The 5,145-nt window shown below is 39.5% G+C and overlaps 1 pseudogene; it reads right to left on the reverse strand.

Annotated features, from left to right (window-relative positions):
• Positions 1–933: 933 nt before the first annotated feature.
• LOC131825583 (ubiquitin-conjugating enzyme E2 C-like) lies at positions 934–3,804 on the reverse strand (annotated as a pseudogene).
• Between the last annotated feature and the right edge of the window lie 1,341 nt (positions 3,805–5,145).

Here is a 5,145-nt window from a genome sequence, read left to right on the forward strand (position 1 = left end):
ATGCTGCAACTTCCTAACCTGAAGAAACTATTTATTTTTATTTTTATTTTAAAGATTTTATTTATATATTTGACAGAGAGAGATCACAAGTAGGCAGAGAGGCAGGCAGAGAGAGAGAAGGACGTAGGCTCCCTGCTGAGCAGAGAGTCCCAGCGTTCTCAATACCAGGACACTGGGATCATGACCTGAGCTGAAGGCAGAGGCTTTAACCCACTGAGCCACCCAGGCACCCCGAAACTATCTCTTTAAAAAAATAAAATTCAATTGTCTTTATTCTTTACCCCTTACCTTTCATTATCTCCAGAATTTTTATTCATTTAATTTATAGGTATGGTATCACATACAACATTCTGGTACAATTATGCTAGTTCTAACAGCTGGATATATTTTAATTATACAATTTGCTGACCATAACCTGAATGCAATACATACTAAATGAAATCGAAATAAGATTTTTTAAAATAAAGGAATCCAGAGTTTTAGTAGTTAGAAAGGCTAAAGAACATCTATGAATTGTTACCTACTCTTTAACTATATTCCCCAAGATGGCCCAGGAAAGACAATGAGACGCACGCCAAAATCTTTGAAAGGTAACTTGATGGCTATTTTTTTGTTTTTTTGTTTTTTTGTTTTATAAGTGCTATAAAACATTAAGAGAAGTTGCAGATAAAATGAGATTCTTGACAGAAATAAGAGGCAAAGTGGTCATGATTACCATGAGATGAAGAAAGTAATTGTGATCATTAGCATAGTCTAAGATCTCTGGTGGCAGCTAATTGGGCATGGAGTTTCAGAGATTCACAATACATGGACAGTACACTAAAGCCTAGATTCCTTAAAGCAGGTCAGACTGTGAAAATATAGACAAAACACACAGACACACACGGGCACACACACACCAAACACATACCCAAATATGTAGCAGCTCCACACTCAGAAAATGTCTCTCTTGCCCAAATAACAATGAAAGACAGTTCCTGGTTGGAGGTGGAAGGAAGAGGATGTGGTTGTCACAAAGCCATTCAGTGGTCCAGGCTGGTGCTGCTTCTGCCGACATACAATATGCACTTCCACAGGGGACCCTGGCTTACTCTAGAAGAAGAAGAACATGAAGGAGTCCATGTAAGAAGTTTTTATGGGCCAGGCTTAGAAGAAGCAAACATCACTTAAGGTAATAGTCAGCTGGTTAATATTCATGGGGCCACATGCTGTTGCAGAGGAAACTTGAAACATTGCTGTGGTCTAAGGGAGGAGAGGAAGTCTATTTTGGTGAATACCTAGAAATGATGATGATGATGATGATGATGATGATGAGAGAAGCCTGACTTGGATTATAATATTAGACCATTTTGGCCATTCATCCCAATACTTGGAGGAGTTGTCAAACCCAAAGTCTCTTATACTATGAGGAAGTGAGATCCTTTGGGAAACTTTTTCTAAAATTGTATCAAATATACACTGGGTCAGCATTCCTTCTAGCCTTCCTTACAGATCAGTCGTCTTCTACCAGGGGAGCTCTGTATTTGGAAATAAGAAATACCCAAACCTTTCAAAAAACATTGATTACCAGCTGTGAACTAACAGAATTTTCCTAGGGATGTAGAATTCCACTGTGATCTCACAGCAGAGTATGGACTCATAAAGGTTAAACAATTATTGGCATTTGGGCTCAGTTGAATTGTGAACACTTCTTTAATATTTCTCCAGAGTACATAGGCAAAATAAACATCTTTAAGAGATACCTTTAGGGAATTTGGGAGATCCCCACTTTGGCTCTCTGAGCAGTATGATAATAAAAAGGATTTTTTTTTTTTTAATGTAAAAAAGATGAAGTGACAGTATTTGGTTGAAAATGTGAAGTAGAGTCCCCTTTTTTACAAAAAGAATGATGAATCACAAGCAATTCTTAACACTGTCATTAGTGACTTGAAGATACAAAATAATAATTTCTATCACAGCTCCACTCTACTCAGAATTTGGACTAAGTACAAAATTTAAGTGTGTCTATGAAAAATAACACTACATGTGAGTTACTTGATCAGAAATTAATCTGATTATAGCTCCTATTCCGTAGTTTGTTACTTGATGAATACAACTCTGGATAAATGTTACACAGCTTTTGAGTTGAAATCAGTTTTTCCTTATTTCATTAAATAAAAGATACCAGAAGCATTATGCCTTTGCCTAGAAAGAGCTTTGCTATACCCTCACCGTCTTGCCTCAATTTCTTTCATATTCTCAGCTCTGAAGAAAGTGTAATTGTCTGATAATTTCACAGCAGAATATAGTGGCTCTGAGAATAATACCATCATCCTGATAGGAATAAGTAAATAGGTAATGGAAATATCCTGAATGAATGGGTATGACCTGGCATATGGTAGAAGTTAATTTTTATTTTTTATTTTATTTTATTTTCTTGCAGAATAATGTGCTTTTATTTTACCACAGTGCATATAAGGAAAGACAAATATACCAATGGTACAATTCCAATTTGACAGAGAAATCTCACAAGTTTTTATGATATTCAGGGAAAGAGATATATCAATTACTAAGTGATAGAAATGAAATTTTATGAAAACACAGGGATCTGCCAAAACACAAAATGACAGAAGGAATGCAGAGACAATCATGTTATTACCTCAAAATAGAATATACATTTTGCATCCTTTCGTTATTTTTTACTTTATCAAAAAAACAATGTATTTATTTAATATATCCATCACAAGGACTCGACCAGAGACTTAATTTTTTTTTTTAAAGAAGATTTTATTTATTTAATTGACAGACAGAGATCACAAGTAGGCAGAGAGGCAGGCAGAGAGAGAGAGGAGGAAACAGGCTCCCTGCTGAGCAGAGAACTCAATGCAGGGCTCAATCCCAGGACCAGGCAGGCACTCAATCCCAGGACCGGGAGACCATGACCTGAGCCAAAAGCAGAAGCTTAATCCACTGAGCCACTCAGGTACCCCCAGAGACTTAATTTTAAAAAAGAGAAACAGGGGCACCAGAGTGGCTCAGTCAGTTAAGTGTCTGCCTTCCACTTAGGTCATGATCCCAGGATGATCCCAGGGTCCTGGGATCTAGCCCCACATTGGACTCCCTGATCAGCAGAGAGCATGTTTCTCCTTCTCCCTCTGCCTGACCCCCACCCCACTTGTACTTGGGCGCCTGCTTTCTGTCAGATAAATAAATAAAATCTTAAAAAATATATTAAAAATTTTTTAAAATAAAATGAAAAATAAATAAATAAATAAATAAAAAGCAAAATGACATCCCACCTTAAAGAGTCCTGTACAGAAATGATGGAAGAGACAGACAATCTAAGGAAAACATAAACACAATACAAGGAGAGAGGCTAGGCGGTCAGGGTTCTTGGCTTTGACCTGCTTTGAGTAGATTTCTTGCAGGTACGACAAATCTGTGGGTTGTTTTTTTTAGCTCAGCAGCCTGTGTATTCAAAGGGCTATGAATGTCGGATTCTCCTAGTAGGCTCAGATGGATAGCAGGATGGTCCTGATGTGCTACCGGGCAGCCACTTATCCTGCAGGATGTTCAGGCAGATGTTACCCTGGGTGTCCATGCTGGGGTGGTAGCAAGGCTCAAGGAACTTTCCCATAGACGTGTTGTAAGGGCAGCCCCTGAGGAATTCCAGAGAGGGCTTATACCTCAGTATACTTCCTCAGTATAGGAAGACAGCATATTTCCTATACTGTGCCACCTGCTCCGTGAATGGTCCTTACCCATTTAAAAGTTTGATTCGAGAAAGGCAAAAAGTCCTGTGTAGCCAGACATCGTGAGGGTCATCAGCTCCTGCTGTCGCCCCTTTCCACGGTGTCCTGAACCTGGACCCCAGTAGGCTGGGCTTCTTTGCAGCGGGAGCCATGCTGGCAGCGGCTGGGTCTGGAAGGCCATCAGGCGGTGGAGGCGGGGAGACAGGAACTGGAAGAGCATGACAGCAACTGCCTATCTTTTTTTCAGTTTAGAAGAAACATTTGATAGTATTGCAATATTTTCAAATTTGAGGTTCCAGCTTTGAATGTGTGGTGATTTATATCTAACTCGTGTTGGTATATCCTGCAAGGCCATCTGTAAATTATGCTCATTTTTTTCTCTGGTTTTCATAACTACAGGGGTATAGATCTTCCCAGGAATACTGCTGCAACACTTTGGTGTGTTTCTGAAAGAGAAGGGATCAAGTGATCCTCATAGTGATGTCTCCTTAAAAAGTATATGCGTATTTTGCCCACTTTTCCTAGAAGGAGGTGAGGCCTCAGCTAAAGATCCTTAACAATTCACAAGTAATTGGCTGATGGTTTACCCAAAGTCAAGGCACTTGGAGTGATTTTGATGGGTTTTACAAAAGTGTTTGCAGACAGATATGTCAATTAAACTTTTAGAACAGACCCAGAGTGTGGGATATTTGGGAGCCATGTAAATATGACATTTTAAAAAATGCCTGAACTTCAGGAAAAGCTTGTTCATAGTTAGAGTGAGATGATAAATATGTTGTGGAAGTGAATACTGTTTCTTCCCCAGCCTTCACCTTAGCATCTGTGGGTCGTTCAGCAGGCTCACGGACAAATGGCCAGAGATGCCAGAGATAACAAGTTCATGTATGGCATTATTACCACCAACAGTGATGGTTCAGGTTTTTTTGTTTTGTTTTTTAAAGATTTTATTCATTTATTTGATAGATCACAAGTAGGCAGAGAGGCAGGTAGAGAGAGAGGAGGAAGCAGGCTCCTTGCTGAGCAGAGAGCCCAATGCAGGGCTCGATTCCAGGACCCTGAGATTATGACCTGAGCAGAAGGCAGAGGTTTTAACCCACTGAGCCACCCAGGTGCCCCAGCGATGGCTCAGTTTGATAGCAGCATCTGTTTCTCTAGGACAGTGCCACTCCCATGGAGACCAGCCAGGTGATGTTGATGTGATCATTTAAATCTACTAGAGTCTTGGGGCAGTAAAACATTTTTTCTTTACTGAAATAGACAGCAGATTTAGATTTACTTGTGCTGCCCATCAGGCTTCTGCCAGCCCCGCAGTATGTGGATTGATTGAATGTCTTTATCCATCATCCAGGATATCACAAAATATTTCTCCTAAGGAATTAGTTTTAACTATGAAATAAATAAAGTATTGTTTTGA

Source organism: Mustela lutreola, chromosome 2, assembly GCF_030435805.1.
Source record: "Mustela lutreola isolate mMusLut2 chromosome 2, mMusLut2.pri, whole genome shotgun sequence".
Classification (NCBI taxonomy): Eukaryota; Metazoa; Chordata; class Mammalia; order Carnivora; family Mustelidae; genus Mustela; species Mustela lutreola.